The sequence below is a fragment of the Pan paniscus genome, chromosome 2, assembly GCF_029289425.2.
Source record: "Pan paniscus chromosome 2, NHGRI_mPanPan1-v2.0_pri, whole genome shotgun sequence".
Taxonomy (NCBI): Eukaryota; Metazoa; Chordata; class Mammalia; order Primates; family Hominidae; genus Pan; species Pan paniscus.
Window position 1 is genome coordinate 189,502,326 of NC_085926.1, and position 26,857 is coordinate 189,529,182.

The 26,857-nt window shown below is 34.0% G+C and overlaps 1 long non-coding RNA gene across 19 annotated transcripts in view; it reads left to right on the plus strand.

Annotated features, from left to right (window-relative positions):
- The window catches only part of LOC106634637 (uncharacterized), a 176,845-nt gene that overhangs the window by 137,356 nt on the left and 12,632 nt on the right, over positions 1-26,857 (plus strand). For 8 of the 19 annotated variants that reach the window (XR_010111714.1, XR_010111722.1, XR_010111720.1 and 5 more), the window contains 4 exons: positions 6,123-6,339; positions 9,832-9,992; positions 15,854-15,938; positions 20,982-21,215. This is a non-coding gene — a long non-coding RNA (uncharacterized LOC106634637). Of the gene's footprint in view, positions 1-4,742; positions 4,879-6,122; positions 6,340-9,831; positions 9,993-15,853; positions 15,939-16,453; positions 17,881-20,981; positions 21,216-26,423; positions 26,628-26,857 lie in introns of those variants that run through there. The other 11 variants (XR_004670886.3, XR_008624967.2, XR_008624965.2 and 8 more) reach the window with 8 other exon arrangements.

A 26,857-nucleotide genomic window follows, 5' to 3' on the forward strand; every position in this document is an offset into this window, starting at 1 on the left:
TAAGAAACTGGACAGAGAAGCACAATTTTTAAAATGAAGAACTTGATCTAAATATTTTAGAGTGTTTCCCATTAAAAAAACAGAAATTGATTATATATATATGTATATATATGTGTATATATATGTGTGTATATATATATATAATTGTGTCAGTTCTCCAGATTGTTTCACATGGAATTTACATCTTTGCAACCCTGAAACCCTGTTTCAGTCCTGTGTTTTTCACTGAGTGTTCCAAAATCTCTTTCCCATAGTTGCTGCATAATTTCTTAAATTGCTTAGAAGCTTTCAAGGGGAAAGGAGCTAAGTGAGTAGATTAATGAGGGGCTGTTTGTGAAATTCTTAGAGTTCCGTCGATGGCAGGTGTGATAAATTACAACACATTGGTATGATGATGATCGTGCAGCAAACCATTATTAGTGCTTAAGGTGGACTCTCTCATTACACAAACACCACTTGAATTTGAACATACATCAGCAGAAAATGTAAACGGTTCACACAATTCCAACCAAACAGGCATTTCTCTAGTTGAAATTAGGCTTGGAAGTATTGGCCATGTTTACTATCAAATGGTTCAGTTATATTTTACTAATGTACAGGAAAACCTAAACTCATGTACATCGAAAATTAACTCTTAAACATTCTTTTGCGTAATTATCTATTTTTCTTGAAATTTTTGTATATAACACATTCCTTAAATAAAACCTCTGCTAAAATAACATAATTCAATGAGTTTAAGAGCAGATAAATGACACAGTAAGATATTCAGAAGTTTTATAAAAAATAAATCATGTGAATAAACAATTGTGTTCGGTATAAATGGAATATTGTCAGTGTCCTTTTATGAATTAAAATGGCTTTATTCCAGCCTGGGCAACATGGCAAAACTCTGTCCCTACAAATAATATAAAAATTAGCTGGGCGTGGTGGCACACATTTGTAGTCCCAGCTGAGGTGGCAGAATCACCTGAGCCTGGGAAATCAAGGCTGCAGTGAGCCATGATTGTGCCACTGCACTCCAGGCTGGGCGACAGAGTAAGACCCTGTCTCAAAAAATTAAATGGCTTAATAGCCTGGTTCTAAAAACCAATGTGTACCAAATAGAGAAATTCCAGTTTTTAGCTTCATTCATTTAATCATTGTTAAAAATATCACCGATTATTCTTTACGATTTTAAAAATAAATTCTACACAACGTAGACTAATTGAATATAAATTCAGTGACATAAACTCCGTGCTCATTTATACCCAAATCTGTTATTCTTCTACTCTGTATCCCAACTATGAACACTTTCTATCATCTCCAATGCTCCAGCCCAAGACTTCAATTGTTTCTTATCTGGAATTGTTAAAGTTGTTTAACTGGTGTCCTTGTTTCAATCCCTGAACTCCTACTTTCATCATCTAGAGACATCAGTGTAAACTTTTTAAAATGTAAATTGGATCTGTTACTCTCTTAATTAAAACACTCCAATGAATTCCCATTGTAAATAGAATATTTTGTTCATGACCTGCAAAGCAAGCCTGATCTTGTTTCTGCCGTCTTTTCCAGCTCCTCTTTCATTGTTTCTCTCATCTTCTCTGGCTTCAGACACACTGGACTTTTTTCTATCCATTGAAAATTCCAGGCTTGGTTTAGTTTCAGAATCTTCTCCCTTATTGTTAACTTTGTCTGGGATCGTCTCTTCCCTATTTTAAGTATGGCTTGTCTCCTTTATTTATTTCTCAAGTCAGATGTATCATCTTCTTAGCCAGACAGTACCTTGCTAAGATTCATTGTTGTGCTAGATTATAATTAATTTAGATGTGCTTAGGGTCATTGCAGTTCCAAAATAAAAGATGCCATGAGTTTTAGCTGTATTCTAAGATAATGGAATTTATTCTCTATATATCCAAATCTTAGTAAATTAACACCATGAAATACCCAGAATAACCACGTATCTCTAAAACCATATGAAAATAAGTGATGTGCTAACGACATTAACAAATAAGAGAGTGCCAGGAATCCAAAGCACAATGGGGGAGATTCCCATATTGATACCTAACCAATCATGTGCAGTTTAGTTTTAAAGATATATCCTAAAAATCAAAAACAAACACACAAAAAAACTAAATAAACTATGAAAGAAGTTTTTTCTCTTCACCATATATTATTACTAGCTGGCCTTTTGATTTTTTCTGGTTTCCATTTTATAGGAAAACAGATGTTTCTGAACAGGTGTAAGTGGGTGGATTCAAAAACCTAAAAACATTGAAAGCTTTTATTTATCGTTTATTTTTAGAAAAGAAAGAAGAAAATATATGATAGTATCCATTCTTTTAAAAGCCTTTATTGGCACTTGGTTTTATATTCTACTGCTATTTTAATTTTTCTTCCCTTAAGTTAGTTGACCATATAAATTAATAATAATAAAATGAAATTTAGTATTTATTTTCTTCTTCAAAATTAAACAAGCCCAGAGGGAAAATGCCCAGTTGTCCAGTGGTCTCTGTAATAACTTCACACAACCTATCCCATCTGTCCTTTTATTTCCATCCCGTGTTCTAGTTCAGGCCCTCGTTATTTCATGTTTTTTTTTCTTTTTTTGCAGAAAATTCCTATATGAACTCCATAACTGGATTTTTTGTTTCACTAAAGTATCTCATAAATAATGGTTCCAAAGAAATGTTTTAAATAGCAGATTTAATCAGGCAGGTGGACTGGGATAAACCTGGAACCCAAAATTAGAATACGTATGTTTATTGTGGCACTATTCACAATAGCAAAGACTTGGAACCAACCCAAATGTCCAACAATGATAGACTGCATTAAGAAAATGTGGCACATATACACCATGGAATACTATGCAGCCATAGAAAAATGATGAGTTAATGTCCTTTGTAGGGACATGGATGAAGCTGTCTTTAAACTATTTCTTGTACTTTCAAGCTGTTTTACCTTTTCATCTTATTTATCTTTTTTGAAAATCTGTTTCCTCAATTTTACAATCTTATTCTCTGACTTATTGCAAGGTTTAAGCAAGGTTATGCGTATTACATTTTAGCATGATGCCTGATATTAAATAAACATTTTAAGATCGCTGTTTAATGTTTCTCCCCCAAGCAAAACCATAAATAGCTTCCCATCACCAAGAGAATAAATTCCAAAAGTTTACCAATGGCATTCAAATCATGCCACAAACTGGAACCAACATGTTCATTCAGTGAACTTGCCCCTGATGTATTCAGTCCTTTAGAAAGTTGGACATTGTTCCTGTACATGCCTTGCATTCTCATCCCTTTATGTCATTTTTTACATAGATTCAGTTATGTGGAATGCCTTTATACATCTTTGTTTACTGGTTGGGATGCTGCTCATTTCCCTTTTCCTGAAAGCTTTCCAGACTCTCAAGGTGCCATAAGGCAAAATATAATAGTTTATATTTCTGTGTCCTCAAACATCGTAAACAGTCAATGTGTCGGATGAACTTTTCTCCAATTCATTATAACCAGACAATAGGTTCTTTGAAGGCTATGACCGAATCGTGAGCCCATTTTCCTTCCTTAACATACTGCACCCAAATGAGCAGAACCTAGTGGAGATCTTGCGGCTTAGAGCTTGCTGAATTTGGTAAAGACAAAAATTCTTGTGTTATGTGTGGTGGTTGCATGTGCATGTGTGTTAGTGTAGGTGCTGTGTGTGTGTGTGTGTGTTTGCATGGGGCAATATGGAGATAGTGATAGAGTACAAGAAGGAGCTTGACTTTCATGAGCTCCTGAGAAAACTCATCTATCCATCAATCCCCCATGCAATTACTGAGTGCTTAATCCATGCCAGGCACTGTTAGAAGGCACCAGGAAGACAAAGTTCCTGCCATCGACACTTACATACTAGAGGAGGAAACAGGAAATAAACAGGTAAGGAAATACATGCAAAGTATGATATTAGGATGTGATAAGCATTATCAAGTGAGTAAAATGGAGAAAAGGAATAGAAAGTGACGGGGGTTGCAATTTTCGAATAGATGATTAGAGAAGTCCTACCAGTGAAGTGACATTTGTTGAGCAGGAACATAAAAGAGGTGAGGTATTGAGCTATGTACGTAACTAAAAAAATATGTATTTCCAGGCAGAGGAAATAGCAATGCAAAGATTTTAGAGAAAAAAAAAAGTATAACCCAGGTTAACCTCTCTTGCAGAACTAGTTTAGCCTGTCCCTTTTACTGGTGAAATCACTATTAATGTTTCTGTAGTAAAGGTAGTGTTTTAAATGATTTATATAATACAATAAAATTTGTAATCTCATTCAAGCTCCTTTCTTCATCTTTAAAATGAAGTTAAACTCGGGAAAAAAGGATTGTTCTAGCTCTGAATTGCTGCACTACTGTGACTTAAGTGCTTCTCTGCTCTCCTAGCAGCACTTTTATCTTACGAATTTATATATATATATATATGATTAGAACATTATAAAGTAAAAAAAAATTATGGTTGTTATTTTTATTAGTAGTAGTATTTTGTCTGTATTTTGTGATTTCTGAAGCTGTGGCTACCTGGTTCTTTCTGTTTCAATTATGACTCTAAGTTTGAGGCAACACTGTAAAGCACTCAAATATCAGTGGTCAGGAATGTGCTGCAAGCAGATCCTCTCTCTCTTATTAATTCCAGAACACCAAATGTCTTAGTCCATTTTGCCTTACCATAAAGGAATACCTAAGGCCGGTAATTTATAAATAAAAGAGGTATATTTGGCTTATGCTTCCACAGCCTGTACAAGAAACATGGTGCCAGCATCTGCTTCTGGTGAGGACTGCAGGAAGCTTCCAATCATGATCCAAAAAATGTGGAGCCTGCGTGTCACATGATAAGAGATGGAGCGTGAGAAAGAGGCAGGAGGAGAAAGGTGCCAAGCTATTTTTAACAATCAGATCTCGAGGGAACCAATAAGACAAGAACTCATGATCTCGGCACCAAGCCATTCTTAAGGGATGTGCCCCATGACTCAAACACCTCTCATTGGCCCCACCTCTAATTCTGAGATCAAATTTCAACATGAGATTTTGAGAGGACAAATATGCAAACTCTATCACCTCGAAAGAGAATATTTCTGGGAATATTAAGAAGGGGTCACAAGGCAGACTCAGGGGTTGGGTTTTGTGTGTAACCATGGTATGGAATCCACACGCAGTCCATGTTGCTAGCTCCGGTTTTGGAGGCTGAGAGGTGACTAAGTCAGGCGTTCAACCTAGATTCTTCAATCTAGTCCTTCACTTAGCACTTGGCTGAAAGATTGGCTTCGGAAGACAGTACTCCAGCTGGGATGTTGCACATGGAACAGATTGATCTTGAAATCTGGTCCTGAAGTCAACTTCACAGCAGGAATTTCACACATGCAGGCACAAACAAGCACTTGTGAAAATCTCCATGAAATAGCTGCTAATATTGTCTAAACTGGCTTTCAGCTCGGTAGCCAGTCTTCCAGATAAATGTCAAATTAACTGGATCGATATGAACTCAATGTCCAACATTAGCTTTTTGAGAGATTTATTTTTCTTTAAACTGTGCTGGCTTCGTAATCTTATAGAAACATTGTTTATCTCAGATTCTGAGAAGTATTCAAATAAGTAAAAGAGCAAATGAAATGGATTATCATTTTCCTCTTTCCTCTTCCCTCCCTCCCTTCCTCCTTCTTTCCCTGTACCTAGTGTGTGTGCAAAGAACTATGCTGGGTGTTGTGGAATAAAACAAGTTAACATAACCTTTCAGTAATCAACTAGCAACCTCATGGGGAAGACAGAAAAATGCTAAGCGTAAAATACCGTAAATATGCTCTAATAGAAATATCAACTATGTATTTTGAAAACATACAGATTCTAAGTCCCAAAACAACCACGACCTGCTGTCTTGGCTACTGCTTTTAACTATGTTGGTTAGCAAGATGATGACACATAGTAGGTGTTTAAAAGATAGAACAGGGAATGCATTTTCTAATTTTGTGAAAAAGATGAGTAGCAAAGAAATGAAAACAAAGATTATATTTGAGCTGGGATATAAAGGAATTTCTTTTTTCTTAACCTGTTTTAATTTTGTTGTTATTGTTTTGTGAAAAAAAACCCTGGATGCTTCAAACACTTTCTCTTTCTACAGACCTTTACAAGTGTCTGTAATTCTCACTAGCAGTATATTAGAGGGCAAAAGATTTGAACAGACACATCAGAAAAGAAGACATACAAATGGCCGCTAAGCACTTGAAAGGATTCTGAACACCATTAGTCATCAGTGAAATGCAAATTAAAGCCATAATGAATGGCGCTATACATTTTCAGAATGGCAAGGAATGAAGACTGAAAAAAATCAAGCGTTGGTGAGTATGTAAACTTATTGGGTTTATGTTTTACATATGCAAAATTTTGTCTCCCTAAGGGAGAGTTTTACTTCTTATTTCCTAACTTTGTATGTTTTATTGCTTTTACTTTCCATATTTCGATTGACAGAACCTCTTATACAGTGTTTCCAGTTTTCATTTTTGAATTTTAAGGGTTCTTTATATCATCTGGTATATGTGTTGTGAATATTATCTCGCAGTCTGTGGGTTGCCTTTTGATTTTATTAACCGTGCTTCCAAGGAGCACAAATTGTGATTAAACAATTTATTAATGTTTTTATAGTGGTTAATAATATTCGTGTTCTAAGAAAACGTTTCTTAACCTCTCTAGAAATTTTATAATTTTAGGATTTACATCTAAGTCTGTAATCCATTTCCAGTGTATGGCATGAGATACGAATCTCTTATCTTACTTCCATTTAGAAATTTAATTGTTCCAGCCACATTTATTGAGAAGTATTTTCTTTCATTATTGGATTGTCTTAGTGCCTTTGTAAAAAAAATCAATTAACTAAATATGTGTGGGTCTATTTCTGAACTTGTGACTTTGTCTCATCCCTCTATGTCTTTAAACTTTTGCCACTCCTAAAGTGTCTTGATTTCTGTAAGCTTTATTTTGTCTTGAAATCAAGTATGGTAATTATTCTAACTTTGTTCTTCTTTTAAAGAAAGTGCTTAGTGAGGTAATGCCAAGTTATTTGAACTTCCATATAAATTGTAGAATCAGCTTGTAGAGTTTGCCAAAAAAAAACGTATGGGATTTTGATTGGAACTGCATTGAAAGCATAGATAATTTTTGAGTAATTGACATTTAACAATATTGAGATTTTCAATCCTTGAATGTAATATATCATCCCATTTATTTAGACCTTCAATTTCTCACAAGAATATTTATAATATTTAGTGTGAGATCTTTGTTTATTCTATTGTATTTATCTAAGTATTTTATGAATTTTAGTGCTATCATGAATGGATTTTGAGCAAATACTATTTTCTAGTTATTTACTGCCAACATATACAAGTACAAAACATTTTTAATATTAACCCTTTATCCTGTAACCTTGTTAGACTCATTCATTAGTTCTAGCAGTTGTTTTGTAGACTTATTGAGGGTTTTTTGTACATAGATATTATTATGTATCTATATGTCTCAATAAATGCAAAATAGAAATTCCTGATTCTCTTTTCTACCAGGTTGTTATATCTTTATATATGGAAGTACCATCACTATCACATATTTGCTAGAGACTAAAAACTAGACATTATCTTGATCACTCCTTTGTCTCATCTTCCAAATAAATCCAGAAAATCCCCTGGTTATCTCTGTCATTCTAAATCTTTCCAGTTATATTTATTTTTATAGCCACAACCTTAACCCCCAGCTACAATCCTCCCATGTCTGATGGGTTAAAATCATTTACTTAATGATCTTCTTGCTTCTTCTATTGACCCTCCACACAACAAAGAGAGCTATCTTTTTGAAATATTAATAGGATTATGCCTATACACTGTCAGAAGCACCTCATTAAGCTTCAGTTGAGCCGCAGGTTACTTACTGCTGTCTTCAAGACTTGAAACACTGTGCTCCCTACTTAAGCTCCATACTTGTACTTTTTCTTCTACTCATTATGGTGTGACTGCAGCTGTCTTTTCTGTTTCTTGAATATATCCAGTCCTTCTCACCCTCAGGTGCTTGAAGCTGTTCTTCCCTCTGCCTGGAGTTCTCCTCACCTTTCAGGTTTCAGCTCAAAGATAAAATTCTCAGAGATGCCTTCCTTGAAACACTAGCTACAACAGTTATCCTACAATTAGTCTCCATGTCTGATTAACTTGCTTATTTCTTTCATTACATTATCATAACCTGCAATAACCTTTTTATCTTATTTTTGACTGGCTTTGTTCCTATTACTATAAGATATCTTGTCTTTTCAATTTGTTGCTGTATTCATAATGCTTCAAATAATACCTAACACATAATAGGAATTCAACATGTGTATTGAAGGAATAAGTCAATGAATAAATATTTCTAAAAGTCTAAGCTTTTGTTAAATTCCTAAAGGGGACTTTTACTCAATTTAAGAACCACTGCTTTTAAAGTACAAAAAAAAATCGATTTCTTCTGTTTTGTTCCAAAGCATAAAAATCACAATAGCATCAATCAAAGGAGGACATAAAGTAGGAAAGCAGGCATATAGGTATAATAAAATAGACCTCTCTATATCAGTTGATTTCTATCAACCAACTAAATCTGAAATAGACTACACATATTATGAGAGTTCCACTGGCAGCTTCTTAGAAATTTCCCTGAGATTTAGAATTTATTGGCATCTTCGATTGCTTTAGCATTGCACTAGTATGATATTTATGCGATTAAGACATTGTCAAGCACACCATTTGAGACAAATTTTGAAAGACAATATTTCCCTTGTTTAAAATACTAATTCATAATCGTTCCTTTCTGTTTTTATATCGTGTCTTGCACTTACTTTAGTTATCTAGCTTTTGTTGCTTTTTTGTATCGCTAAAAACCATAACATCTTACCCTTGAATTTTTTGAATGGATATATTATTTATGTGACTGAAATCATTTTCCTTCTTGTTTAGTTTTTTCAAGAGATACTAAAGGAAATGTTACTCTATTCTATAAGATTAATTTATAAAGCATCTCCTTCTTTGTCACATGATCAGATGCCACCAAAACATTAAATGTTTTCAAATAGATTTTAATAATGTCTGAACAAAACCATCATCTTCCCAAAAGTTATGTTGATGTTTACCTCATATGCTTAAATCAGAGAGAAAAAGGGTCCAAACCACCACACAATTAAAATAATAAGCACACCAATATTATATTGCCCCTAAAATGAAATCAATTCTTTTTAAAATCCAATGTGCTGTGTATCTCTCCTATGTCATTTACTTGACAGCTGCCGTTTATTGAATGCTTTCTCTGCTATTACAATATTGAATATACGTCTTTTCTGGTCCCTCTTCCCGCACTAGTAATGTTGTAAGCCTCTTTAGTGTTGCATCAAGGATTCTTATTAGAAATGTCCCATGGTACCTGGAACACAATAGCTCCTTATTGAATTTAACTACTAAATTACTACAAATATTCATGACAACAAATTATAACCATATATTGGGAAAATGCCAACATAATCAAGCCAGAAATATCCATATCTATTAATCAAAGACTGTATTCTACAGATTTGCAAGGATTTTGTCTTTTTTAGCTTCAAGTTATTATAGAGTGCTATTATTAACATAGAACTACATTTTTGCCCACTTACTTCAGTATGGCAGTGTTAGGCTGAAATATCTTACTCTAAATATTTATATGTTGAAGTCCTAGCCCCCAGTATCTCAAAATATGACTGTATTTGGAGACAGGATCTTTACACATGTAACTAAGTTAAAATGAGGTGATTCTGGTAGGTCCTAATTCACTATGACTGATGTCCTTATTAGAGGAGAGTGACAAATGGGGAGACAGCCGTGGTGCATGATCGCCGAAGAAATACCATGTGAGGATACAGCAAGAAGGTGGCCATCTACAAGCCAAGGAGACAGGCCTCAGAAGAAACCAACCCTTCTTACACCCTGGACTCAGACTTCTAATCTCCAGAACTGTAAGAAAATAAATTTCTGTTGCTTATGCTGCCCAGTCTGTGTTATTTTGTTATAACAGCCCTAGCAAACTAATAAAGCCAGAGTACTGCTTCTTTAATGAAATTTCATTGATGTTTTATAGATAGGAACACTACTTCTTCAGAGGGGGTGAGGAAGTTTAGGGCGATATTTAAAGACATGGCTTTGACATTCCATAAAAGTCACAGACTGTCTAAGGGTTTCAGCTCTATGTCTTACCTGGCAGTTGTCATTTATCTGCTATTACAATTTTTTACGTACATGTATGTCCCTGGAAAGTTCCTTAACTGTATTTAATTTCATTATGCATAAAATATTTTATTGGTTTGTAAAAATGGATACAATATATATAAGGTACTTAGCATTAGTCAGACATATATTAATCAATTAATATATTTTAGTTTAAAAATAGATGTTTAAATTTTACATAGGATTTTAAAGAAAATAATTGCCTCTAGGCCATATAGAATGTCTATCAAATTAAACATTTTGTTTATTGAACAAAATTGTTTAATTTAATTGTAGAACATTTTAAAGATGGAATAAACTTTAAAAAACAAACAACCTATACATTACCACCCATACATAGCTACTGTTAACTTGTAGTTTTATTACCTGTAACTTTTTTCTTTGGGTAGTTAGCAATTTTAAAATATATTTATCATATGACATATTTAATTCTTAAAAAATATCTTCTTACTAAAAACTAATGCATACTTACAGTTGAAAAATGAGGAAATGCATAAAAGTATTATAAATACACTTAGAGGTTATAGTAATTGTTAATAATTTTCTATGTTTTATTGAAATCATATAATGTAAATAAATATTAAAATAAATGAACTGGAAATACTTATAATTTGTATTTACTCAATAAATATTAATACATATCAGAAACTGTTTTATATGCACAAGATATAATGCTGATTAAGACAGGCCAAGTACCAGACTTTCCTTCTACCTCATTCCATTTGGGGAAAGAAGTAATAAACAAGAAAAAATCAATTATTGATTCAGATGGTATGATAGACTTGATAACCGAACAAACTCGTTGAAATCAATTGCAATTGCTGATAAAATACTCTTACAAACCCATTCCTCTCAAAACACAGACAATCTTGCAAGAAAGATAGAAATTTTTAGATGCCAAAAAATAATTGAAAGTAGAAACTCAGAGTTATAAGCAGAGAACTGAAGCAGGTTGTTACCTGAGGGTGTTTGCCAAACCAAAGAAAGCTGAGCTTAGATTTTGATGACCTCAAGAAGTACAGAGGACAAGGGACAAATCTCATATCCAGAATAGATATGAGGAATTTCTGTCTCAACTTGACATTGGATAGAAAGAGAAAACATCTTCAATAATTGATAGACATAAAATCAAATTTGTTAACGCAGTTTGAAATCATGAAGTAATATATGACAATGAAAATGACAAAATGTCTTTGAAAAAATACTAAATAAGATTTCTGAAAGTGAAAAATAATAAAATAATTTAAATAATTCAATATGTGGAATTATCAGTAGTTTTAATTCAACTGAGGAAAGAATGTACTGGAAAATATATTCAAGAACTTAATCAGACTATGTAACAGAAAAACAAAGAAATAGAAAGCATGAAACATTAGGAAACATAAAGAAGAGAATAAGAAAATCTAGCATAATTGAATTACCTGAATTTTAAAAATTGAAGAAATGAAGACAGCTATATTTGAACAAATGATGCCTAAAAAATTTGCCATAAATTTTTACAAAACACAATCATTTGACTCAGGAAACCAAATGAATCATAGTAGGATACATAAAAAATAATTCCTATCGTCACATTGTAATAAAACTAAATAATTAAAAAGGCAATGTTCTTTTATTATTATTATTATTATACTTTAAGTTTTAGGGTACATGTGCACAATGTGCAGGTTAGTTACATATGTATACATGTGCCATGCTGGTGTGCTGCACCCATTAACTCGTCATCTAGCATTAGGTATGTCTCCTAATGCTATCCTTCCCCCCTCCCCCCACCCCACAACAGTCCCCAGAGTGTGATGTTCCCCTTCCTGTGTCCATGTGTTCTCATTGTTCAATTCCCACCTATGAGTGAGAATATGCGGTGTTTGGTTTTTTGTCCTTGTGATAGTTTACTGAGAATGATGATTTCCAGTTTCATCCATGTCCCTACAAAGGACAGGAACTCATCATTTTTTATGGCTGCATAGTATTCCATGGTGTATATGTGCCACATTTTCTTAATCCAGTCTATCGTTGGACATTTGGGTTGGTTCCAAGTCTTTGCTATTGTGAATAGTGCCGCAATAAACATACGTGTGCATGTGTCTTTACAGTAGCATGATTTATAGTCCTTTGGGTATATACCCAGTAATGGGATGGCTGGGTCAAATGGTATTTCTAGTTCTAGATCCCTGAGGAATTGAAAAAGGCAATGTTCTTAAAAGTCTGATGAGAGAAAAAAAAAATTGCTATTAACAAATAATAGATTGCTAGCTGACTTCTTAATAGCAACAATGGAAACCCAAATAGAATAACATTTTCAAAATGTTGAGAGAAAAAAAAATCCAAAATGGTGTACCAAGACTAATTTTTATAAAAATATTCAGACCCTCCAGTAGCATTGTCTTAGGTCTGTAATCCCAGCACTTTGGGAGGCTGAGGCGGGTGGATCACTTGAGGTTAGGAGTTCGTGACCAGCCTGGCCAACATGATGAAAATCCATCTCTACCAAAAATACAAAAATTAGCTGGACATGGCGGCGGGTGCCTGTAATCCCAGCTACTCGGGAGGCTGAGGCAGGAGAATCGCTTCACGACTGAGCAAGACTCCATCTCAAAAAAAAAAAAAAAAAAAAAGTTTAGACAATTAAAAACAATGTGTTGTTTTGTCGTTGTTGTTGTTTATTAGGTTTTGTTTTTTAATATGGAGTCTCACTCTGTTGCCCAGGCTGGAGTGCAGTGGCGCCATCTCAGCTCACTGCAACCTCTGCCTTCTAGGTTCAAGTGATTCTCCTGCCTCAGCCTCCCGAGTAGCTGGGATTACAGGTGCCTGCCACCATGCCCAGCTAATTCTTGTATTTTTTAGCAGAGATGGGGTTTCACCATATTGGCAACAAAGTATTTTTATCAAAATACTCTGAGCACTCTAAATCATATTTCTGCTGAGTTGCAGTGATCCTACTACAAGGACAGGTAGGCAAGTATACCACTAAAATGGGGTCATTAATATGCCCTGCTTTTACAGTAATTGACCTTACTGACAACATTCAGTGAGAATGAGGATTTTATACCACCCAATGAACAAGCTTGATTTAAGGGACATAGATATACATAATCATATTATTTGCACCTAATAATAGTTTACTTCCTTTCTGTTACTCATATGTTTTATTTCTTTTTTCTGATCTTATTGTATTGGCTAAGATATTCAAATAAAAAAAGTCAGTGAGAAGCAGTAATAGTGGATACCTTTATCAGTCAAGAATAACTATAGTGAACAGAAAATTCTACAAGTACTTTAAGAAGGAAGGAATTTGATTAAAGGATATGGCAAGTCAGAAAATCACTAAAAGGACTGCCTGTCTAGGTTGCAGGTTAGGCCTTCAGGGCTGCCACTCAGAACAAGGCGAAACTGCCTCCACATAGGAGTACTAGTTCTAAAACCACAACTGATCAAGAAGATGCCACCAGCTGCAATATTACTTTAAAGACACAGAAAAAAGAATTTACAGATTCCATTTTACATTCACATAAGTAGTTGCAAGGAAATGTGGATTTGTAATTTTATGCCTCAGCATATCTAGCTAGCAAAAGGGTAAAAGACAGTTGTATGAGCTATAATTTTATGAGCAGTATCTTTTCTTTTTTTCTATTTTCATGAAATACTTTTTAAAAATTATCATTAACTATGTTGTTCACAATATGCTTTTTCTGCATATCTTTTTTAGGTTAACTGTTTCTAAATTAATAATGGAGAAAATTTATAGTTGCAAAACTATAATGAAAGACTTTTAATTTTTTTTTTTAAGTCAGAGACAGGTTTTTTAGGGAGTCTTTAAATTAACTTCCTGTTTTCTGTTGGACTTTCTCTGTACCTGTGAACTTTTATGCTTGGGCATCTCTGGGTTTCTGTCTGGAAAATGATCTCCTTTCTCCCATTACATTTTCCCTTATGTATAGTTTAGTCTGTTACTTCTGTGATTCTATCTGTCCTATCACTTTCGCATTCTGTCTTCCTGAGATAGAGAATTTACTTCTGTCTGAGTAAATTCGTTAAATTACCTCATTCACTATAGGTAATGTTCCCCATTGTTTTCAGGTGATAGGTTCATTCCATTTATTCCGTTACAATCATCGTAACTGGATTTGTAGAGGGAGTGGGGGAAAAAAGACACAGAAAATTCTACTGAATTTTTCAAATCCTCCACTTATTAATTTAATCTCTTATTTTTTCATTAATATCTGACAGAGATATGTTAAAACCTCTCATGATGATAAATTTTTCATTTTCTTGGGATTCCATAAGTTTTCTTTTTTATAAGTTTCAAAACTTTGTTGTTAGTTTCATTCAACTTTATGATATTTCTGGTGAATTGAATCTTTTCTCAATATCTGATTACTCTGTTTATTGGTAGTTTGATTTAAAGTACCTTTTATCTGATATTAATATAGACACATCCAATATATTTATTTTGCTTGAATTTGCCTCATGTGTTTTTTCTCTTCTGTATAGAAATACTTTTAAAAAATATATTCTTAAAATACAGTCTGACAATTTTTATTTTTATTTTAATACAATATTTACTTTAGCCCTACATTGATTATGATTTGTTTATAAATTCTGTCTGTCCATGTGAGGGTATTTTTTCTTTCTCTTTTTTTTCAGTCATTGTAATTTTTCCACCTACTGGTTTAGAGTTTATATCAAATCTATATTTTAGTAGTTTTTCTATAATTTTTTAAATTAATATATACATTTTAATAAATTCTAAAGCTAACAACAAGAATTATATTCAGTTTATCCATATAAGAATTCCTCTCACTTGCCACTATTTTACTTTTTTGGTCATGATTTATATATATGTTAATTAATTTTTAAACTGCATACTGTTACTGTTGTTTAATATAATTAATTTCTGCCTTAAGTTTGACTGATATAATATTTTCTTCATTCAGTATTTTTTCTCGAACCTTTGACCTTCCTTTGGAATTACTTTTTTTAAATAAAGAATTTCTCTAGAAGTTCTTTTAGAGTTTATTGATAGAATATGTTTTTACTTTGTGTGTGCCTAAAAATACTTTTATTTTATCCTCATTACTGAAAGATAATTTCACTGGGTATAGATTTTCCAAGATTACTTTTTAAATATTTTTAGCTAATCACTGTAATGATGTAATCACATTATCTTCTGAATTTTAGTGTTGCCAATATCTAATTATAGACCTTTTACAGTTAGTCTACATTTTGTCACTGACTGCTTTTAATTTTGTCTTTGGTATTTTACTATATTCTAATTTGGATTTTTAAAAAATATTTACTTTTTGAATTATTTATGTAACCAATTTGAGGCATGATTTTTTTCTGTCAGTCATCAAACTCTCTGCTATGTTTTTTAATTATTGCTTCTTCTCCCCACTCCCTCCACCTTTTTTTTCTTTTCCAAAGACAGGGCCTTGCTCTGTCACCCAGGCTGGAATGGTGCAGTGATGCAGTCACAGCTCACTGCAACCTCAAATTTCTGGGCTCAAGCGATCCTCCAGCCTCAGCTTCCTGAGTAGCTGGAAATGTAGGTGTGTGCCATGTCTTGCTAATTTTTTTATTTTTATTTTTGCAGACACAGGGTCTCTCTATATTTCTCAGGCTGGTTTCACACTCCTGGCCTCAAGCAATTCTCCCTCCTAAGCCTCCTAAAGCATAAGGTACTCTAAAAATAGATTATGTTAAATCTTCTTACCTTATTCAATGTATCTTACAATCTCTCCTATTTTTCATGTAGTTTCTGTTCTGCAGTTGGTTTAATTACTTTACTACTATTCACCATTTTACTCATGGAGGATACATCTTCTAATGTTTCTACTGTGCTGTATTTTTTGTGCATTGAGTTTCTAAATCCTGTTATTAATGTCTGCATTTTACATTTTATTATTTTTCAGATTTACTTGGCCTTATTTTTCAAAGCATTTTTTTAAAAAATAATATTCAACATATCAACATTATATTCTTGTTTGAAATTCTAATACTTGCAGACTTTATGGGTTTAACATTTCATTATGTTTCTGCTAATTCATATGGAGAGACATGTTTAAATATTTTCCTCTTATTTATATATATATTAATTTTAGGCTTATCATATAACTTAGAATTTTATGTGAATTCTTTTGAGACTTGTTTTGAAAATACACATTCTTCTGGATTTTTTTTTAACCTTTCCTAGGAGTCTGAGGGTAATACCAACCTGGAACCACTTTAAATGAAATTTTCAACTTGGAGATTTTTATCCCAAAGGTGATGGTAAATCTGTCCCCAAACTCATATACATGCAACCTTGCTGTTAAGAATTCTCGAAGAAATTCGCAGCAACATGAATGAAACTGGAGGACATTATGTTAAACGAAATAACCCAGGCCCGGATAGACAAAAACACTGCATGAAATTACTCATATATGGAATCTAAAAATGTTACTGTCATAGAAGTGTAGACAGTAGAGGCCAGGCACAGTGGCTCACTCCTGCAATTCCAGCACTTTGGGAGGCTGAAGCGGGTGGATCACCTGAGGTCAGCAGTTGGAGATCAGCCTGGCCAACATGATGACACCCCGTCTCTACTAAGAATACAAAAATTAGGTGGGCCTGGTGTCGCATGCCTGAAATCCCAGCTACTTGGGAGGCTAAGGCAGGAGAATCACTTGAACCCGGGACAGGGAGTTTGCAGTGAGTTGAGATCGCACCATTGCACTCCAGCATGGGTGACTGAGCAAGACTCTGTCTCAAAAAACAAAACAAAACAAAACAAAACAAAGTGTTAGAATAGAGTTTATCAGAGATAGAGGGTTGGGGGGAAGAGGGAGCGGTTGCTCAGTGTGTACAGAGTTGCAGTTAGTCAGGAAGAATAAGTTATGGTGTTCTATTACACAGTAGAGTGAGTATAACTAATAGTGTATTGTACATTTCAAGGTAACTAGAAGAGAGGATTTTAAATATTATCACCACAAAGAAATGATAAATTAAAATGACAGATATGCTAAATATCTTTATTATACAATGTATACATGCAATGAAACATCAAGCTGTACCACATAAATATGTACAATTACCGTGTGTCAATTATAAACAAAATAATACTTAAAGAATTTTCATAGTAGACATTTTATTTTTTGATTAGCTCTGCTTGGAATCAGAGACAGGTGAACACATCTCTGCTAACTCTCTCCAGTCAGGTTTTAACCTACTTTGACTTATGATTGTTCAGAAGTCTTATTTTTCTCTGAATTTCTCTTAACTGAGCTACCATTCTGCTAGCACCATAGTCACTGACCTCCTCTCTCCAGTGCAGTTGACTGATTATAATAGAGGCTTTTGGCTATCAGTGATGGACAGTTGACTCCAGGTTAATGCAAGCTCCAATACTCACAGAATTCTCGCCTATTCTGTACATAGGATTTTTGTTGTTTTCACATTTTATTCATCAAAATTAGTTGTATGGTTATGGGAAGTGATTCAATTAATATTTAGTTTGCCATATTGCAAAATAATGGAAGTCCTTGTATTTTTCTATGTTTAGTTTTTAAGTTGTTGAGCATACTCTGTATGTGGTATTTAATGATAACCAACACAAATAGTAACAGTTAGATAAAAACATTTATACAATGGCATGTAATATCTGACTTTGGATAGGTTGTTTTAACCAACCAAAGTCAGATATTATGTGCTAGCATATAAATGTAAATTATATAATTTTTATATAATTATTAAAGAAATTAGTACAATAAAATTCAAGTTAGTGTGTTTTACAGATGGAGAAAACCATTATTAAGTTTCTTCACAGTGACAATGGCCATTTTGTCCTTTATTCAACTTTAGTTTCAAAGTAAACTAAAAAAATTAGAAATGTTCCTGGCATATTATCTTGAGAATTATCACTAATAATTATCCTGATTATTAACACAACCAATGCTACAAATGCTAGGGCACAAAAGCTTCATATATAACTTTATTCATTAAATATAGTATAAGATTAATAATATCTTCATAGCAGAACTAAGGATGCTACTTATTTCTTATCAAAATTTCTTAGGATATATCTAGACCTGGCTTATTTATTTTCCTGGAACATGATGATTCCTGAGGCAGAAACAATAACTATGTATGCTAAATGAAAACTATATTTTTTGTTTGTTTGTTTTGATGCAGAGTCTCGTTCTTGTCACCTAGGCTAGGGTGCAATGGCGCAATCTCGGCTCACTGCAACCTCCGCCTCCCGGGTTCAAGCGATTCTCCTGCCTCAGCCTCTCTAGTAGCTGGGATTACAGGTGCCTGTCACCTCCCCCAACTAATTTTTAAATTTTTTTAGTAGAGACAGGTTTTCACCATGTTGGCCAGGCTTGTCTCGAACTCCTGATCTCAGGTCATCCACCTGCCTCAGCCTCCCAAAGTGCTGAGATGACAGGTGTGAGTGACTGCACCCAGCCAGTGAAAACTTTTGTGAGCTGACATTGGAGGTGCTCACCTTGATACAGTCACATCAACTAAGAAAAGCCTGAAAATGTTTTGTGTTAAAGCTGATAATCAGTCACGTTACGCTCAGCTAAACCCTGTACAATTACTGCAGTCAAATTTTTTAGCACCCCTGTTGAAGACCATTTAGGTTCTACTTGTTCTTTCTACTGTTCGTATTGCATTTTCCTTTTTAATAATCACAGTATTGTAGTATGTAGAAACCCACAAAGCTGTGTCTCTCATGTTGTCCCAGTCGTATGTTCTATGAAAGAACAGAAAACATAAGTGTAATTGCCATTCACTACATAAAAAAACCAAAAAAAAATAGATGAGAACAAGAAAAGTGAAGAAGTTCACCTAATGTCATACAAGTAATCACTTGCAGTACACAATTTCTAGTTCTGACAGCTTAACCTTCCGCATTTATCTGGGAGAGATTTATAAGGACATCTTTCTCCCAATAACAAGAGCCGGGAAACTTACAGAATGTCAAGGCCCTATATCTATCTAAAAGATTAAGAACAAAGTTAAGAGAAAATCTGTGGCCTGAATAGAATAGTTGTAGGAGACTTTTCCCCACAAGACCTCACCTGAGCTATCTGGATCTTTTATTTATTTATTTTGTTTTTGAGACAGTCTCGCTCTGTTGCCCAGGCTGGAGTGCAGTGGCGCGATCTCGGCTCACTGCAACCTCTTCCTCCTGGGTTCACGCCATTCTCCTGCCTCAGCCTCCCAAGTAGCTGGGACTACAGGCGCCCGCCACCACGCCCGGCTAATTTTTTGTATTTTTTAGTAGAGACAGGGTTTCACCATGTTAGCCAGGATGGTCTCGATCTCCTGACCTCGTGATCCACCCGTGATTTGGCAGAAACTTCTAAGGAGCCACTGCATAGAAATAAATGCACAAAGGTTTTTATCCAACTCAAATAATGTATGGACTACTCTGGGTGATCTCTAAAGTTAACTTAGAGATCATCTAATTCTAAAAGTTTATACAGTAGTAATAAGATCAAAACAATAGGCCGGGCGCGGTGGCTCACGCTTGTAATCCCAGCACTATGGGAGGCCGAGGCGGGCGGATCACGAGGTCAGGAGATCGAGACCAGGGTGAAACCCTGTCTCCACTAAAAATACAAAAAATTAGCCGGGCGTGGTGGCGGGTGCCTGTAGTCCCAGCTATTCCGGAGGCTGAGGCAGGAGAATGGCGTGAACCCGGGAGGCGGATCTTGCAGTGAGCCGAGATCGCGCCACCGCACTCCAGCCTGGGCGACAGAGCGAGACTCCGTCTCAAAAAAAAAAAAAAAGATCAAAACAATATTAGAGGATAAAGGTTAAATCTAATATTCTAATTTTACAGTTGTGCCAATTGAACGTTAGATAATTTAAGTGTCTCCTTCATATTCAACAAGTGTATCCTTTTCCCATTTGGTGCTATTGCACTTCACTAATATACCTCTCATCTTTTCATTTGTTTTTTATATTTGAGCAAGCAGTGCCAACCCAAGCCTAGCCCAACTCGCTAGAAAACATTTTTGGCTTTGAGTGCTGTATGACAGTGCTCACAACAAAAATGAGTCTGACAGAGAATGGAGAGAGAAATGGAAAATCAAATCAATGGGATTAAAGGAAAGATCTAGGACAATCTTTAAAAATCCATTAGCCTGCATAATTGGAAGTTATATGCATTCTTAGGAACTGGTCATGTTGTTCTTGTTCTCACTTTTCTCCGTTTCACTCAGAAATAGCCATTCTCATTAAATTGAATTCTGATGTCATTGTCACTGTTGGGCTTAGGCATTCTATCCAAAAGTAACTGATTGTTAAGTGATGAATGAGATGATTCACACACAAACTGCAAATTGTAAGGCAACTTACATTGAGTTTTTAAAAAGTATGTATATGTGGTGTGTCCATTTGAGTTTTAGTCTAGTAGGATGTTATAGATCTATTTTGCATTTAATAAGATAAAAATTAGGCAGCTGAGTACAAGTTTCATATGCAAATAGCATTAAAGAGAGAATTTTTTAAAAAACAGTTAACCTTTTTTGAGAATACATCTGCTGTGCTTTCATGTAAATATTATTATATTTAAAAGTTAATTAAAACCATTGTGTTTTCTTTTCTTTTTCTTTATTTTATTATTATTATACTTTAAGTTTTAGGGTACATGTGCACAATGTGCAGGTTAGTTACATATGTATACATGTGCCATGCTGGTGAGATGGACTTTCACTCTTGTTGCCCAGGCTGGAGTGCAATGGCGTGATCTTGGCTGACTGAAACCTTCACCTTCCGAGTTCAAGTGATTCTCCTGCCTCAGCCTCCTGAGTAGCTGGGATTACAGACATGTGCCACCACACCTGGCTAATTTTTTGTATTTTTAGTAGAGACAGGGTTTTGCCATGTTGGGCAGGCTGGTCTCAAACTCCTGACCTCAGGTGATCCCCCTGCCTCAGCCTCCCAAAGTGCTGGGATTACAGGTATGAGCCACCGCACCTGGCCTGTAATCATCCTTAATCTAGTAAAGATAAATACAAGGGTCTTAAAGTTTCTTCTCTAATTCCTAAACAATACTTAGGGATTTGGTATGAAATATTCAGAAGTTGCATCAACAAATTTTTACATTGTGGTTTTAGATAAAAAGAAGGCTAAATTTCAAAAATGCTGAGTGAGTGATAGGAGAGTATGATATTTCAGATAGATTGATATCTTTCTGTCAAGAAATCTTACAAATTCCACCCTTTCTTTTGACCTCTTTAGAAATCATACCTGAATGCAAGTGAAGGATTGGGACATTATTTAAAGAAAAATAACTTGAATCATCTGTAGTTGTAAAATATTAAAGGCATCCAAATATATGATATTTAAAATTTTCATTTAAACAAATTATATCTGATATACTTCATATCTTACTGTGTTTTAGTTCCCTGAGTTTTCTCAGATATTTTAAAAATTACTTTATTGAGATATGATTGACTGTACAAAAACATTATACCCATTTAATCTATATGACTTGAAGATTTTGGAGATACGTGTACACCCAGGAACTCATCACAATATATGCCATAAACATACCCATTACCTCCCAATGTTTCCTCCTACCCTCTTTATTTATTGTTACATTTCTGTCACAGAAGGGATAACAGAAGATACACCCTTTAGCAAATTGGGAAGTATACAATGTCAAATAAACTACAGGCACGATATTGTACAGTAAATCTCCAGGACTTATTTGTCTTGCATCACTGAAACTTTGTACCCTTTGACTAATTTTGTGTCCTTTGACCAACAACCTTCACACCATCAACAATGTTAAATATGTGAGGTAATATATATGTTAAATAGCTTGATTTAATTATCCTGCACACACACATTGTACACAGACACATATCATGTTTTACACCATATATATAATTTTACTGTTATATGTTTATACAAGTAATTATGCTCATAATTAAAAATAAGGAAACAATAAAAAAGTATTGGATTAGGAATCAATGCAGAATTAGGTTCAAGTCTTGATATCTCTTCAATTATTAATGGGCAAGATTTACTTCTCTGGATCTCTCCATCTGTAAATTTAGAGTTTGGGTTAGGTGAGCTTTAAAGTTTCTTTTAGCTCTTAATTATACAAATCCTTTCATGAATAATTCTCAAATAATCACAATTATTCCCTAGAAAATTCTGAGAGAAGGATTTTTGTAAGTGAATATTAAAAAAATCACACAGGACAAGAGAATAAAATATGTAATTTCAAGTTTTAATAATTAAAATCAGATTTATTTCCTAAAGTATTAATATCTTGGATATTATGGGGCAGTACTTGCTCTGAGATTCTAAAAGAAGCCAGCATCTGTTTTTTCATGATGTTTTTGGAAAAGTCCACTAAAGACCTCCTGATGCTACTCTTTCATTTTGGTAAATGTTAAACATCACTACATAATCTTAAGACTATAACTGTGTGTTAGAAATTCCTAGTTTATGTTTTTTCTTGGGTTCTCTTCCTTGACCTTGACATGTCCATTTAATGAAACCTGCTCAAATTTGAGGCTCATTTAATTTGTTTCTCACAAATCTTCTGTATCTACTTTTACATATGTTCTTACGCCTGTGAATTCTCATGGCCCCTTGTCCTAGGGTGCCTCAGCGTAATCCTCCTTTATTAGTAATATATGATATATGTTACATTAATGCCTTAAGGCCTTGAACTATTCACTCATCCTGAAATACTTTCTTCAGATCTTTCTGATTGGCTTTTTCTTGTTATCCAGGTCTTAGTTTATATTCTACTGCTGCAAAAAGCTCTCTGATCATCTAACGTAAAGTAACTTCCCAGTTACTGTCTATTTTATTGTCATGTTTTACTTTCTTCATAGCACTATTTGAAGTTATTTTATGTATGTCTCTCTCATTAAAATGTAAGTTTCCTGGAGACAAAAGATGCTCAATAAATATGTAATGATGATAAATTTTTTGTAGGTATGCATTTTATTCATTTTGCTGGAGAAGGCATTCACCTTAGAATAGAGTTATTTCTGTTTCATTTCTTTTATCTTCTGTAATATCTGATGTATGGTCTTGCACACCAGAAATTCTCTGTAGATATTCTTAATGGAATTATGTTAATGTGACAGAAAAAAACAGTAGAAAATTGGAGCTGTTACTCTCCATTCTATTTGCCAAATGTAGTTTGTACTGTAACATCATTTCATTTCATGGGTTCTTGACTTGATAAAAAATAAAGAAAAGAAAGAGAACCCCACAGTTTTAGCATGCTAACTTAAAAATCCATATAAAGGCCAAGCAACTGCATGCCCAAAGGAAACTTTGATTTAATTATTTGCTAAAAAGATGTCCATATCTATTTAACTGCCATTCAGAAAAATCATGAGTTTCAGAACTACAGTTCTTATAATAAACCTACAAATATAATTATTTATTAATATAACTAGGAGCATTTTTTATAGACCTGGTATAATCACAGAATAATCGATCCACCAGAAATGTAACATTTTTACTAATGATTTTGAAATGTCAAATGATATATAATGCTTTAATTGATGTAGGCTATTCAGAAACACCTAAGTCATTGTGACTATATAAAAGAAATAAAAGGAGAAGATTTCTAAAGTGTCTAGTTCATTTTCATGTAAACAGGAGAATAAATGAAAGCAATGTTTTACTTATTCAACATAAACTGGACTGGATTAAGATCAGACTTGCTACTTTCAGTTAAATTTACTATTAAATTGATATTCATTAGAATGTTAGAACAAGGAGGGATTCTAGCAGTCATTCAAATGAGGTTATTATAAGTGAGGAAACTGAACTAAAACAATCTATTCAATGTTGTAAAACTAGGAACTAAAACAATCTATTCAATGTTGTTAAACTAGCTACTCTAGATTAGCTCAGCTTTAAAGACTCGCTCGATGTCCAGATGCAAGCACCTGCCTCTTAGTCCAATGCTTACTCCACAATATAGCCTTTTGACTCCTATTTCAAGGGACACCAAAGAGTAAAATTCTGTAACAGGTACTCAGCAGGGTTGGAAGCTAATAGGATTTGGACTCGTCTATTATATATCAAGAAAAGGATCTCCAGTTTATAATAATACATTGTAATCAAGTCAATACAGTAATATTAAAATTATATCAAGTCCTGAAAAATATCTTTCTTTGAATATTTGGGAGGCACTTGTGGATCTAATACTGCTTTCTTTATGAAATTTCATAAGATTTACATTGTCTATGATGACTAAGATTCTGGTTATCAGAATGCAAAGTAGAGAAGTATGTAAAGGTACTGCTTTAGTGTGTGTATTAGTAGGAATTATTTCAGTTGCAAAAGGCAAGAACTCAGCTCAAATTAGTTTATACAAAAGAAGCTCACTGGCTGGCAAGAAAAGAGTAGCTTAAAGTTGAAAGCAAGAGATACAGAAAAACGAAGCACCTAGGGCAGGAATTATGCACTCAGTATTGCTAAAATATTATCTTTCTTTTCTTATCTGTGCTTAGTTTCATTCTTCATATTTTAAATAAGATATGGCCCCTGGCCATTCCAGTATTATTTCCTCTCAGTTTAGCAACACTGTCCCTTCCCTTAAAGGGGTAACAGCTTATTTATTCCAGGTTCTATAGATTAATATTAAGGAAGGTCTTGAATTGGCACATCTTAGGGTGTTTGTTGGCAACAGGGGAATAGGGAATTCCTGTAGCAAGGTAACATGATTGAAATGTTCACAAGAACCACATGCCACTGGGGAATAGTGACTCTACCTCCCAAAAGATGCTAAATTGTAAAAAGATGCAACACTAAAAAAAGTACCCCTTAGAATATTCATGATAATAGAATTTGCCTTGCTAATGTCCCATAAGTTAGTTGTTACAGAGGTGGCATTGCCAATTTCCAGTATTTCCCTTATGCAGCTTACAAGTTTACAAAGATTAAAAAATGATAAAACCTAACATTGGTGGAGGTGAAGTGAGATGGGCCTTCACGTAACACTGGAGGAAGTGTAAATTGGTAAAACCTTTTTGTAAAGCAATTTGATAAAATGTCAAGAAAATTAAAATAGTTCACACTTGTAGATACAGTAATTCCACTAATAAAATAATTAAAATGTGGGTACATACTTATGTGTAATATTTTATGTAATTTGAATATTAGAAACAAAATCAATGTTTAGTAAGGTTTACTCAGTTAAATATAAATATAGTCATGTACCACATAATGATGTTTCAGTCAAGACAGGTGACATATACGGGCCAATAAGATTATAACACTATTTTTACTGTTCATTCTCTATGATTAGATACACAGATGCTTACATTGTGCAACAGCTGCCTATAGTATTCAGCACAGTAATGTGCTATACAGTTTTGTAGCCTCTAGGCTATGCCATCTAGCCTAGTTGCGTAGTAGACTATACTATCTACGTTTGTGTGAGTACCCTCTGTGATGCTCACATAATGAGGAAATCACCTAATGGCACATTTTGCAGAAGACACCCCTATTGTTAAATAATGCATGACTGTATGTGATAGGCTACTATGCAGATTACGCCTAATACCCTCACATGATTTTGATAATATATTGTCATTGCAAACTTGAAAGGAAACAACTTCCTAAGTCATTGGCAATGATGTAAATTCATGCAAACTCGTTGGATAAAATTATATATAAGATGTATCATAAAAATATATATCAAAATTAGAAATGCAAATATGACCTAGAAATTTTATTTTTAGGAATTTATCTCATATATATTCTAGTATGTACTCAAATAATGTTCACAGCAATACTGTTTGCAATAGAAAATGTCTGGAAATAAGTCAAATTTCCAACAATGAGGGACATATTGAATAAATTCTGCCATTAGAAAGGAATAATTTGTATATTAATCTGCAAAATACGCTAAATGAAAAAGCAAAAGTTCAAACACTGTCTGTATAGTAGACCCTCATTTCTCTAGAAATAGATAACAGTTGTGTAGTGGACTTGACTGAGTTCACTAATAGCTAGTTCTTCTCTCCCTGGACATACAGAAGATTATAGTTTCCATACTTCTTGCAGTTAACTGAAGCCAGGAAACTAGATCTGGCAAATAAAATGAGTGGGACTGACTTTTGAGCTGACAAAAATGAAGAGCCCTTTTTAAATTCTGCCATCTCTCTCTTTCCTTGCAGTGTTAATGCACAAGGTCTTGTGTTGAAAATGTAGAGCCACGAGATAAAAGCAGCTTGGATGGCTGACTCATATACAAGGGCAACTGCCTGAGAGTCACCAGGACTATCAAGAAGTTTGCAGAAACAAGAAATAAACTTTTACTGTTTTAAACTTTTGTGAATTTTGGGTTTTGTTTATCACCAAATAAACCTAGTCTATTCTGATTGTTATAAGTGGTTAATTTGGGAAGTCAGATATATTTAAAATTGGCTTACTGCTGTAACATATACAGTCCAAATTACATAATGGCTCAAATGCAATAGAAGTCTTTGTTTTTTTTTGCTCACATATCACTTCATTGAGATTCTGCATTAATTGTAATGAGGAGGGTGGGGGTGTCTTATATCATACAGTTGTTCAGCAACCCAGGATGACCAACTTTGTAATATTTTTT